The 12,153-nt window shown below is 42.0% G+C and overlaps 1 protein-coding gene across 1 annotated transcript in view; it reads left to right on the forward strand.

The window, feature by feature from the left end:
• The window catches only part of PDE4B (phosphodiesterase 4B), a 152,740-nt gene that overhangs the window by 2,642 nt on the left and 137,945 nt on the right, over positions 1–12,153 (forward strand). The gene's annotated exons all lie outside the window — the stretch shown is intronic.

Raw genomic sequence — 12,153 nt, forward strand, 5'->3', positions numbered from 1 at the left:
GAATGAATCCAGAGAGAGAGAAGAGTTTTCCTGTGCTGGAATTGGATCTTATGGCAAAATGAGGATGTGTGTCCTGCCTGTCACAGGAATATTGAGGTGACATTAGTGTGACCTTAAATTCTGTGCTCTTAACACCGGGTTTAGAGTCAGTTTTAGGTTCTAGTCTATAAACACTGCACTCTCAGCTACATTTGATGATGTTCCCATCATTATTCCAAGCTGGAATCCAGGTTTCTGTTAAGCTCAGCACTCTCTGCATCTGAGCAACTGCGGAGGATCCCATAAACTCGAGATAAATCCCAAAGAAACCATCAGAGAACTCATTACAAGGGGGTTCCTCCGAGGTGAGACCCAAAATTGGAACTGGTGTCAAGTGCCAAAGCAAGGGAATGAATCCAGAGGGAGAGGTGGAAGGCAAAGCTTTGGGTGCTCTGTGCTGGGATTTTATGGCAAAATAAGGATGTGTGTCCTGCTTTTCATGGGAATATTGAGGTTGTATTAATTGCACCTTAAATTCTGCGATCACACTTGGGTTTAGGACTGGTTTTAGCTTCTAAACTTTCCTCTCTTGGCTCCATTTGCTGCTTCATGTTCCCATCATTATTCCAAGTTGGAATCAGCACTATCCATTTAAACAGCTCTAGAGGACATCCCAAATCCGTTTGTTAAAGTCCTTTGGAAAGAGTTTTCCTGCTGAAAATAGGATTTCTAAACTACCCTGGAATAGCTGAGGCAGAGGAATTGCAGGAGCTTTTGTCCAGGTTTTGTGATTCATTGCTGGGATAAATGCAACCAAACGAGTTCCCTAGTTTTAGATGGATTGGGAATTTTGGCAATAAAAGTGTTGGTTCACCTTTGTGGGCATTGTGGGGGTGGGAATTTGCATTCCTGACAGCGGGAGCCTTTCCATAGGGTGGGCTTGGAAGGATGGATTCGCTCTGAGCTTGGAATGCGCCTCTGTCCATGGTTTGGGAGAAACGCAAGGAATTGCCATGGATTTGTGATGGATTTATCTCTTGGAACACAAGAGGGCATCGCTGCTCCTCGTTCCCACTCAGCAGAATCCGTGGATGTGGATTTTCCTGGAGCGGCGTGTGCGGTCACAGCGGACCTGACAGCGCTGCTCAGGTTGCTGCTGCTTCTGTAGTGCTGTAAAATTCCCGGTTTTCCATAGGAACTGGGAGCTGCTGGTGTGACTGGGATGCAGCGCTGTCCCGGCAGCTCTTTCTGCTCCTCCTTTCCTCCCTGAGCACTTACACTGGCTGATCCTACAAAAACTGCGCTGAACATTCCCATTTTTTATTTCCATCCTAATCCTCACCTCCCTGACCGCTTATATCAGCTGATCCTATAAAACCGGGCTGAACATTCCCATTTTTTATTGAAGTTTCATGCATCGAGGGGTTCTGGACCAGGTTAGAACTGAGCTCTACCCCATTCCAGGCAGTTCTTCCCTACGGAATTCCCAGGGCCTGCCCACCCTCTCAGGGAGCACAGCCATGGAATCATGGAATGTTAAGGTTGGACAAGGTCATGGATTCAGGATAGAAATCCAACAGAGCTGCAAGCTCAGTGCTTATTTATGATCCAAAAACCACATTAATCGAAGATATAAAGGGGAAAAAATAGTGGATAAAACATGGAAGATGTTTCTAGAGACAGCCAAAAAATAAGGGAGGCTGATCCCAAAGCAGTAATTCCAAACCAGGGAAAGGAATCACACAAACCAGGTGGGATGTAATAATATTTTCTGTGGAAAAGGAAGGGAATATTCCCACAAAACAGCTTTTTATGGAAGGCAGAAGGGATAGAGATCTGGAATGGAGAAGCCTTCCAAGCTTCTTTTCCACAATTTTTGTCCCTATATTTTCATCCAAGTCGTTCAAATGCTTCCCCAATCCTGCTCTATATTTTCTAACTCCAGCTTTGTGATGAGAAATCCAGGCAGGAGGGAAGAGCGAGGGTGTGAGGAATAAATTTGTAGCTACACTTGGAGCATCCAAAAGAATTCTTTTCCCAATTTTTTTTTTTTTGCTCCTTAGCATCTCCTGGCTTAGATTTGGCAGCTGGCCGCTCATTCCCACCATTTCTCCACGTTTCCCTCAGGTGTGTGGGGTGTATTTGGATATTTTGAAGGGTTGGAAGGAAATTTTGCTGTTGAAATAAAAATGAGATTTTTATTTCATTGGATTTGGAATCCTAAATCGTGAGGAAATCAAGGCTTTAAGAATTCCATGAGGAGTTGATCTGGTTTAATATTAAATATTGGAATGCACTTCTTCAGGGATTAGAGAGGCTGATAAATATTTAGGATATGGCAATAAATACTTTATTAAAATATAGATTTGCTGCCTTATTATCCCTCATTTATGGCTTTTTTCTTCTGGAATCATTTTATTGTGGAGCCTGAAGATGAGAATCTGTAAGGAAAATATGAAGGGATTGATCCTATTCCCCACATTCACCTGGAAACCTTCCTGGAATTGGGATAAATCCACTCAGTCTCTACTCCTGTAGTACTCCCGTTGTTCTCCAGATGGTGGTGGTGGGCAGCAAACTAAAAACAGCCTTAAAAGCGAAATCAAACCGAAATTCAGGATAATTTTGGGCTCTGAGTTACTCCAAACCTTCCTCGGGAATTCTGGATTCAGCCAGAGCCGGCTCAGCCTCCCTGGGAAGCTGTTGGGAATTAATTGAGGGATTGATAAATGGGAATTAATTGAGGGATTGATAAATGGGAATTAATTGAGGGATTAATAAGTGGGGATTAATTGAGGGGTAGATAAGGAAAGTGAGGATGATAAAGGGGATGAGATTTGCATGGAGAATTAAGGATAACAAAGCTGGAACCAGGCTGGGAAAGCAAGCCGATGTTCCTTCCATATCCCATGGATGAAAGGAAATATTTGGGAAGCTTTAACAGAAATTGTTGGATGAATCCCAGAAATTCAGAAGGAGCCGATGTTTTGAAGAAATTTGTTTTTTAAAAAAATTTTCTTTTGTTTTTTCAATGTTGTTCCAGACCTTGTGATAATTGGATAAATTGGAGTTCTATTTCTTAAATAATTTCAAATTCCAGGAGATAAAACCTGAAGGAATGTGCTGCAAGCTTGGAATAAGAAAACAAAAAAATCGACAAGCTGACTTCCCATGTGGTGTGAAAAATAAAAATCCTGAAGGAAAAAAATACTTAAAACCAGGGGTTTAATTTTTATACTGATAATTAAAATTATTTAAATCACAGAATGGACATCAGCTGGTTCAAAATATGGATAATTTCCATAAATCCCATCAGTTTTTGTGCTAATGAGCGGGATCAATTATTCTGATTGAACATCATTCCCGGATTTCAAAAGCCTGTCCCACATTTCCAGGGGGCATTTCCTTACCTTGGAAAATGAGGTCAGTGGTGTTCCTCACAACATCCCATAATCTGCAGGAAAAAGAGGTTTTAAGTATTCCTTGCTGATTCTGGGAAATGTCTGTGGAAACTTAATCCTGAAATTCGGAATTCCTGGGATTTTTCTGAAGTTTCCTAACAATATCAGAGATATTTTGGAGAAATCTTGGAACAGACATGGAGGATTTTCTGCTCTGGGCTTTGTTTTTAGTCGGTGGAAATATTTCCTGGTCTGTTTATGGCTTTTTCCTGGGAATGAATTTGGGATTTGGTGGGATCTTGGAGAGCTGAGATCCCTCAAAACAGCGGGAAAAGCTGAGAATGTTATTGGGAGATGAGAGCCCTTGGATTGACTGCAGGTGGATCATAAAAATTAGAGATTAAATCCGTTTCAAATCCCCAAATAAAATAAAGTGGGAAGAACGGGCCTTGTTTGGTGTGGAAACAGGAAATTCCTTGGATTTCAGCCTCGTTGGCGCCATTTTAACTCCTCACAGAGACCTGGAGAAGGAAATGGCAGTGGAGAATTTAGGGAAACAACTTCCATAAAATTGAATGTTTCCTCATGTTGTGAAGTGCTCCCACAGGGAATATCCCACATTCCTGATGTGGTTGGGATGGGTTATTCCCAAGTGTTCCCACAGGGAATATCCCATGTTCCTGATGTGGTTGGGATGGGTTATTCCCAAATATTCCCATAGGGAATATCCCACATTCCTGGCGTGGCTGGGATGGATTATTCCCAGTGTTGTGAAGTGTTCCCACAGGGAATAGTCTTGATTGGGACAGGTTATTCCCAATATTTTGTAGTGTTCCCACAGGGAATATCCCACATCCCTAGCATGGTTGGGATGGGTTATTCCAAAGTGTTCCCACAGGAAATATCCCACATTCCTGGCATGGTTGGGATGGGTTATTCCCAAGTGTTCCCATAGGGAATATCCCACATTCCTGGTGTTGTTGGGATGGGTTATTCCCAAATATTCCCATAGGGAATATCCCACATTCCTGGAGTGGTTGGGATGGATTATTCCTGAGTATTCCCACAGGGAATATCCCACATTCCTGGCATGGCTGGGATGGATTATTCCCAGTGTTGTGAAGTGTTCCCACAGGGAATAGCCTTGATTGGGACAGGTTATTCCCAATATTTTGTAGAGTTCCCACAGGGAATATCCCACATTCCTGGCATGGTTGGGATGGGTTATTCCCAAGTGTTCCCACAGGGAATATCCCACATTCCTGGCATGGTTGGGACAGGTTATTCCCAAGTGTTCCCACGGGGAATATCCCACATTCCTCATGTGGTTGGGATGGGTTATTCCCAAGTGTTCCCACAGGGAATATCCCACATTCCTGATGTGGTTGGGATGGGTTATTCCCAAGTGTTCCCATAGGGAATATCTCACATTCCTGGCATGGTTGGGATGGGTTATTCCCAAGTGTTCCCACAGGGAATATCCCACATTCCTGGCACGGTTGGGACAGGTTATTCCCATATGGAATCGAGGCTCAGAGCAATAACCCCAAGCCGTGGCAGCGTGTGGCACTCCGGGGTTTGAGGGGTCACATCCAACATCCCACCCCAAATCCTGGAAATCTTCTATCAAAACAAATCCCAAAAATCCTTTCTATCCAACAAAACGTGGGCAGGCTGAACATCCCGAGGCCACCGCTGCCGTGTCATTCCAAATGCCAACCTATCCCAAAAATCCTGGGGAATAAAGGTAATTTTGCTCTCTCTGGCTTAACTCTGCTGTTATTTCTCAGCCAAAAATACCCAGAGAAGTGTTTTGTCTGCCTATATTTAGATTTTGGCTGGTGCCATCCGTTTCTGAAGCTCTTGCAGCTTCAAAAACCTTGATTTTTATGTTTTCTTGGAGGTCTAAATAAAAGAACGATGATTAATATGAGGTGGAGTTACCCAGAGGAATTTTAAGATGGATTAATCATAGGTCAGGAATTAAAATGATGGTTATTTTCAAAATCACTTTTTGTCCACAACTTTTATTTTATTGCTGCCACTTAATCTTTTAATTCCTTTCCATTTATTGAATTAATTGAATTTGACTCAAAATACTCCAGACAACATCCCCTTTTTGTGTGAATTGCAAGGCAATCCCAATAATTTTATTAAGGATGAGCCTGGAAATTTGGATCTGCGGGGTTTTGCCTGGAGATACAAGTGGTTGAAAACAGAAACGTGCAAAAAAAAAAAGAAAAAAGGCTTTTAATGATTCAATTTTAATTATACACCTCAATGTTGAGTGCAAAAAGACAGCTTGGGATGCGTGTGGAAGGGGAAGAAATGAGTCACCGTTAATCAGCACAAGACAACGAAGCTTCTGAAATATTTTCTTCCAACTTCACCCTCGCTAGAAGAGAAAAGAAATGAAAATTATGGAAATAGAATTGATGGAAAAGCTGAATCAGACACGAGCTTGGCAGGATTTTCTGAGTAATGATAAATCATCTGTGAGGAGAGAGCGAAGCTGGTTTGTTTTTACCTGGAGACTCTGCTGGAGCTCGGCTGCTCCAGGACCTTCATCCCTGGCAGTGTCCGAGCCTGGAATTGGGAGGGAGCTGAGCTCAAAGGGCCCTCCCAACCCAACTCTTCCACAATTCCATGAATCCCTTGGTTTCATTCAGGATTTGGTTGGTTTTGTTCAGGATTTGGTGATTTTGTTCAGGATTTGGTTGGTTTTGTTCAGGATTTGGTTGGTTTAGTTCAGATTTTGGTTGGTTTTGTTCAGGATTTGGTTGGTTTTGTTCAAGATTTGGTTGGTTTAGTTCAGATTTTGGTTGGTTTTGTTCAGGATTTGGTTGGTTTTATTCAGTTTTTGGTGGGTTTTGTTCAGGATTTGGTTGGTTTAGTTCAGGATTTGGTGATTTTGTTCAGGATTTGGTTGGTTTTGTTCAGGATTTGGTTGGTTTAGTTCAGATTTTGGTTGGTTTTGTTCAGGATTTGGTTGGTTTAGTTCAGGATTTGACTGGTTTAGTTGAGGATTTGGTGATTTTGTTCACAATTTGGTTGGTTTAGTTCAGATTTTGGTTGGTTTTGTTCAGGATTTGGTTGGTTTTGTTCAGTTTTTGGTGGGTTTTGTTCAGGATTTGGTTGGTTTTATTCAGTTTTTGGTGGGTTTTGTTCAGGATTTGGTTGGTTTAGTTCAGGATTTGGTGATTTTGTTCATGGTTTTGGTTGGTTTTGTTCAGTTTTTGGGTTTTTTTTCAGTTTTTGGTAGGTTTTGTTCGGGATTTGGTGGTTTTGTTCAGGTTTTCATGGGTTTTGTTCAGGATTTGGTGGTTTTGTTCAGCTTTTTGGTTGGTTTTGTTCAGGATTTGTTGGCTTTGTTCAGGATTTGGTGGTTTTGTTCAGGATTTGGTTGGTTTTGTTCAGGATTTGATGGTTTTATTCAGTTTTTGGTTGGTTTAGTTCAGGTTTTGGTTGGTTTTGTTCAGCTTTTGGTTGGTTTCCTTCACTTTTTGATTGGTTTTGTTCAGTTTTTGGTTGGTTTTGTTCAGGATTTGGTGGTTTTGTTCAGGATTTGATGGTTTCATTCATATTTTGATTGCTTTTGTTCAGTTTTTGGTTGTTTTCTTCAGATTCTGACTATTTTGGTTGAGGATTTGTGGGGACACAGCGATGGACATGGAGGTAGTGCTGGCTGAGGGTTGAACTTGCTGATCCTAAAATTCTTTTCCAACCTTAATGATTCTGTGATTCCATGATTTTGTAATTTCCCAAGCAAAACTCCCCCAAATCCACCTATAAATCCCATTTTTAAACATTCATGGCCACGTTGCTCCCTCAGCTTCCCAAACTCCTCATGGAGGCTCCAATGCCTTTGGATCTTTCCTGATGAGTTCTCAGTACCTACATTTGGAATATTTCCAGATTTACCTTTTGTGGCAATTCCCTGCTGGAATATTTTGAACAGAGGCCTGGATAACCCTGGGAATGCCACTGGAATGAAGCAGAGGATTGGGAACACAGGATTGTCCCGTGCTGCTGTTCTCACCCCAAATGCAGCTCCAGAGGCTTTTTACTCATCACTGGAGACTTTTTATCCCTTAAAAAATCATGGAATTTTTTATTTACTTGGACAGGCCACAGCCACCTCCTCCCTGACTCTGTTTGTGTTGGCAGTGGCACCGAGCTGCTCTCGAGGATTTTTTCCTGTGGATTTATTCCTTCAATTAAGCCATAATGGACAAAGATTTCTGGGAATTCTGACAACAAATCCTGCTCTTTCCCTGCTCCAAAACACGAGGCAGTGGCAAAGCTGGAGTTGTTGAATGGGGAATGTTGTGAGTTTTGCCTGGAATTCCTTAGGGAAAAACAGCTCTAAAAAAATCCAAATTATCAACCTGATTCTGGTTCATCTGAGGGAGCTGATAAGGGAGAGACGATCTGAGACACAAAGAAATCAAATAACTGGAATAAAACGGGAATTATGTTCTGTAAATCAACTAAGAAGTCTGGAAAAGCAGGAGGAAAATACAGAATTTGGGATTAATGGTGGGGTTTTCTGTTCTTCAGCCATTGTGGGAGCAATATTAGAGAAATTTTTGGTTTGTGAAGATGATTTCAATCATTTTGGGTGCTCCAAGATTCCTTTTTGTCCCTTTTTTGGGGCAGTTTTCCGTGGCAATCCATGCCAGGATGCAGAAATGGTGCCTGGATTAGATCCATGGGATTTTTTGGGAGTACCAAGAAGTGACAGAGCAATATTTGGGTTTCTTTTTTTTGTATTTGTCATTTTATTAAAAAATCATGGAATTGTTTAGGCTGGAAAAGTTTCTGAGCTCATCAAATCCATCCATGTCCCCATGAGCCACATCCACACAGCTCTTAAATCCCTCCAGGAATGGAGATTCCACCACTTCCAGAAAACACTTTCCAGAAAGGAATTTTCCTTTTCTCATCAAGATATACAAAATTTTCAGATGTTTTTCCATCAGCTTCTCCTTTCTCCAGAGTCATCCTGGAGGTCTCTGCCTGTGAGGAATAAATTGAATTTATTCAATAATATATTACAAATATCTTCTCAAATTAATTTGTAATCCATACCTGTGAGATGAGGAAATAATCACAATTAATACAGATTGCTCTGCCATATGGGATTACTCACTCTGGATATATAGAAGGCATTTCAGTGTTCTCTGGGAATAAATCAGGCACAATCCCAAGTTGCTAAGCAAATTCCCTTCTTACATCACGCCCTGGTGGCTTATATAATTTGATAATAAAAGTCTAAATGATATAAATTTACAATGAATTTATAAATATCAATTGATTCCCAGTTACTAAGAGGGAACAGCAGAAATACCTGTGAGAAAAAAAAAAAAAGGGCATGGCAGCGTGGTTTCAAAATTGTATTTTTTGGCAGATAAATTGTGTTTTGTGGGGGATTTAATATGGAAAAACCTGTTCCAAATCCAGTTTAGGATAAATGGGAAGGGAAAGGCACCAGGTTTGCTGTTATTGCCAAATCCTTCATGCGTGTTCTGAATGCAAATAATTTCCTTGTGCCAGGGAACACCTTGTAAAGCTCAGCTCAAACAGAAGCAGGGCATTAATTCAGGGTGAGCAGATGAGCATCCAAACCACTCCAACCTCCCAGGGAATATTTCCTAAAGATGGAATTGATTTTTTTGGGACTGATCTGGGAATTATTCTGGGCCTTCTTAGCCTTGTTGTGAACCTGGGTGTTTTAGTACCGGAAAACTCAAGGTTTAGTTCGGTTTTTGGTTGGTTTTGTTCTGTTTTTGGTTGGTTTTGTTCTGTTTTTGGTTGGTTTCCCAACCAAAAATCCTTTTCCCAAAAATTCCAGGAGCCCCTAAATCTGTGGGAATAGAGATGCAAACTGTAATTTTAAACTATTAAATATAGAACAACCTTATCTCCCAACAGGAATCTAAATAACAGTGGATTGTTATTAATTTTTTTTTTTTTTTTTTTTTTTGCCGCTCAAACATGGGGAATTTGTCATATAAACCTATAATTAGGGATGGATTCCTGCTTCTCATGCAGCAGGAAACATTCAGAGAAGGAGAAGGAAAATCCTTAAACATGTAATTTCCAGTTTTCTGTGGTGGAGCCATCCTTCAGGAGCTCTGCTGTGAGGCAGCAGATGCAAAGGCAGGTGTTTTTTTGGGATTTTTTCCTTAAAAATTGACCAGCTGAACATAATGAAACCTTCTGCTTTTGGGCTGGAAAGATTTTCCTGGGATTTCTTCAGCCTTCTATTAAAAAGAGATGATTAAGGGAGGGTTGAATAATTTTTTTTATTATTATTATTTGGAATTCCAGACTGGTTTGGGTTGGAAGGGATTTTAAGGATCATCCCATTCCCAGCCCTGCCATGGGCAGGGACACCTTCCAGAATTCCAGGTTGCTCCAAGTTCCATCCAACCTGACCTTGGGCACTTCCAGGGATCCAGGAACATCCAGGGACATCCCCATTATCTTTGGGAAACACCATCAGCATCTCTTCCCAGATTAAGGGATGATGCTCCCAAAAATTCCTTCGCTGTTCCCTTTTTATTCCTGTTAAACCCTGGAGTTCTGTTGTGTGCTCTGGAAGAGGGGATTTGCTTTCCTGCCTTGCAGGGGGATGTGGCTGATCCAAATTCCAATGATGAATTCCTATTTTTCAGGTGAAATCACCATTTTTACCCCCCAGGATGATTAAAATGCCAGTGGGGTGTTTAGGTCGAGCCTAAAATTTGCTGCTACTCTGAGGGAGCCGAATCAAACTGGGACTAGGATGGGGTGGGATTAACTGGGACTGCTCTGTCCCTGATGGAATTAGTGGCAGTCACCTGGGATGGACACAGGGCATCTCTTGGATGGGATGGAAGGGAAATAAGGGAAAATTGAATTCTATTTTGATTCATTTCCTCTCATGCTGGTCCCTTCCCTGCTCCTCTCCTGTCTTTTCCCTTTTTCCCCACTCCTGTTGTGTTTCCAGAACTGTTCCATCCCTGCAGAGGTTCCAGCTCTGTGTCACAAACACATCCTTCCCTGCAGCTTTGGGTTTCCTGGGAATATTTTCCAGCTTTTCCAGTGCTGCTCCCAGCTCTCCTTTTCCACATCCCTGCCACCTTCTCCTCCCGTGCTCCAAGCCTTGCCTGTCATTCCTTCTCCCGACATTTTCATCCACTTCCAGCTCCATTCCCTGGCTTTTCTTCTCCTGGCTGCTCCCCTTCTCCATCTTCCCATTCCTTGATGTTTTCCTTGTCTTGCTCCAGACATTTCTCTCTTTGATTCTTTTTCTTCCTCTCTCCTGTCTCCCGTTCCCGGGGTTGCTGTGATTTATTCCCGGCTCATCCTGGCAGCTCCAGCTGCTGCCTCAGGGGCTGAGCTCAGGATCACATCCCCGTCTCTCCTGTGACATTTCCATCGCAAATTTATTCCGTGCTCTGCTGCTGGCTCTGGACCCGAGTTCTTTTCCAGTACAAATGACAATTCCCGTATTCTCTGCTCTCTCATTCCTTCTCATTCCCTCTTTTTTCTCTCCTGTCACTGTGTGTTGGTTTAATCCAAGAAAACGTCGTTGTTTTATAGGGTTTGCTTTTCCTCAAAATCTCATTTTCCCACCCTTTCCCAATCCCAGACATTCCTCTTTTCCTTTTATTTCCTACTGGGAATGTGCTTTGGCTGATTTCCCTGTCTCCTCTTCAGGCTCATGTTGATCTCCCCCAGAGCTAATGGAGCTGGTTGGCTCCTGGAGTTTCTCTCCTGGAAATCCATCACGGATCCTTTCCCAACCCATTTGGCAGAAATCTCCCTTAACCAGGGACGGTGCTGTGAAATTCCATCATGTCCTGGCCCAATAATGGTTTTTTTTTCCCATCAAATGCGGTCTAATTTTAGTCTAAAAGGGATTTTATGGGTTTGAATCCTTCCCTTGTGCATCCTCAGCTTTAATAAATGTTCTGGAATTGTCCATCTCTCCTGACCTTTCCAATCCTGGGCCTGATTTAAGCCAAGGAAACCCTGCTGTGGGTGAGGAACCTTCCAAGTAATTCCAGAACTAATGAAGGAACAGCCCCTGTTACTCCAGGAGTGCACGGATATTCCATGAATTAAACAAAAAATCACTGACCAGCAATTAAAACACGCAGAGGAGATCTGTGGCTTTTATTTTCTAAAGAAAAATCTTCATTTTCACATTGTTTGGAAGTTTAATGAAGATTTTATTTTTCCTGTTAAAGAGGGAATTCTATCAGCCAGGATTTCTGGGAAGGAGACTTTGCACTTGATTAAAAATATGAGTTTCCTTGCTTGGAAAAAGAAGCCCAAAGTAACATCAGCAAAACACAATCCCTTGAAATAATTTCTCAAATTAATTTTCTGTGGGGTTGGTGGAATCCTTTTGGGATACCCTTGGGATGGATGGAACAGAAATAAGAGAGGAGAATTCCTGCCTGCTTTTACCTAAATGTGCTCTGAGGAAGAATTCTCCAATTTCTCTTCCCCTGGCTGAAAGTGCTGGGAAAATCCAACTAAAAGCTTTTCCTTTGCTACTGGAGCGTGTAGGACACTTCAGAATTCCCTTTTCCCTGGTGTTTTTCCTCCCTCCCGGCTGTTAGGACTCGGGAACAGGTAAATAATGGTGCTGCTAAAGAAAAGAGATGTCTCCTGTTGCTTAGCAATTGCTCTCAGCACGCTCCAGATCAGCTTTTGATGAGGAGTTGCAGGCTTGGAAATGTTGTTTCCCAGCCTATCAGTTATTTTAATCAAATAT

Source organism: Poecile atricapillus, chromosome 7, assembly GCF_030490865.1.
Source record: "Poecile atricapillus isolate bPoeAtr1 chromosome 7, bPoeAtr1.hap1, whole genome shotgun sequence".
Lineage (NCBI taxonomy): Eukaryota > Metazoa > Chordata > Aves > Passeriformes > Paridae > Poecile > Poecile atricapillus.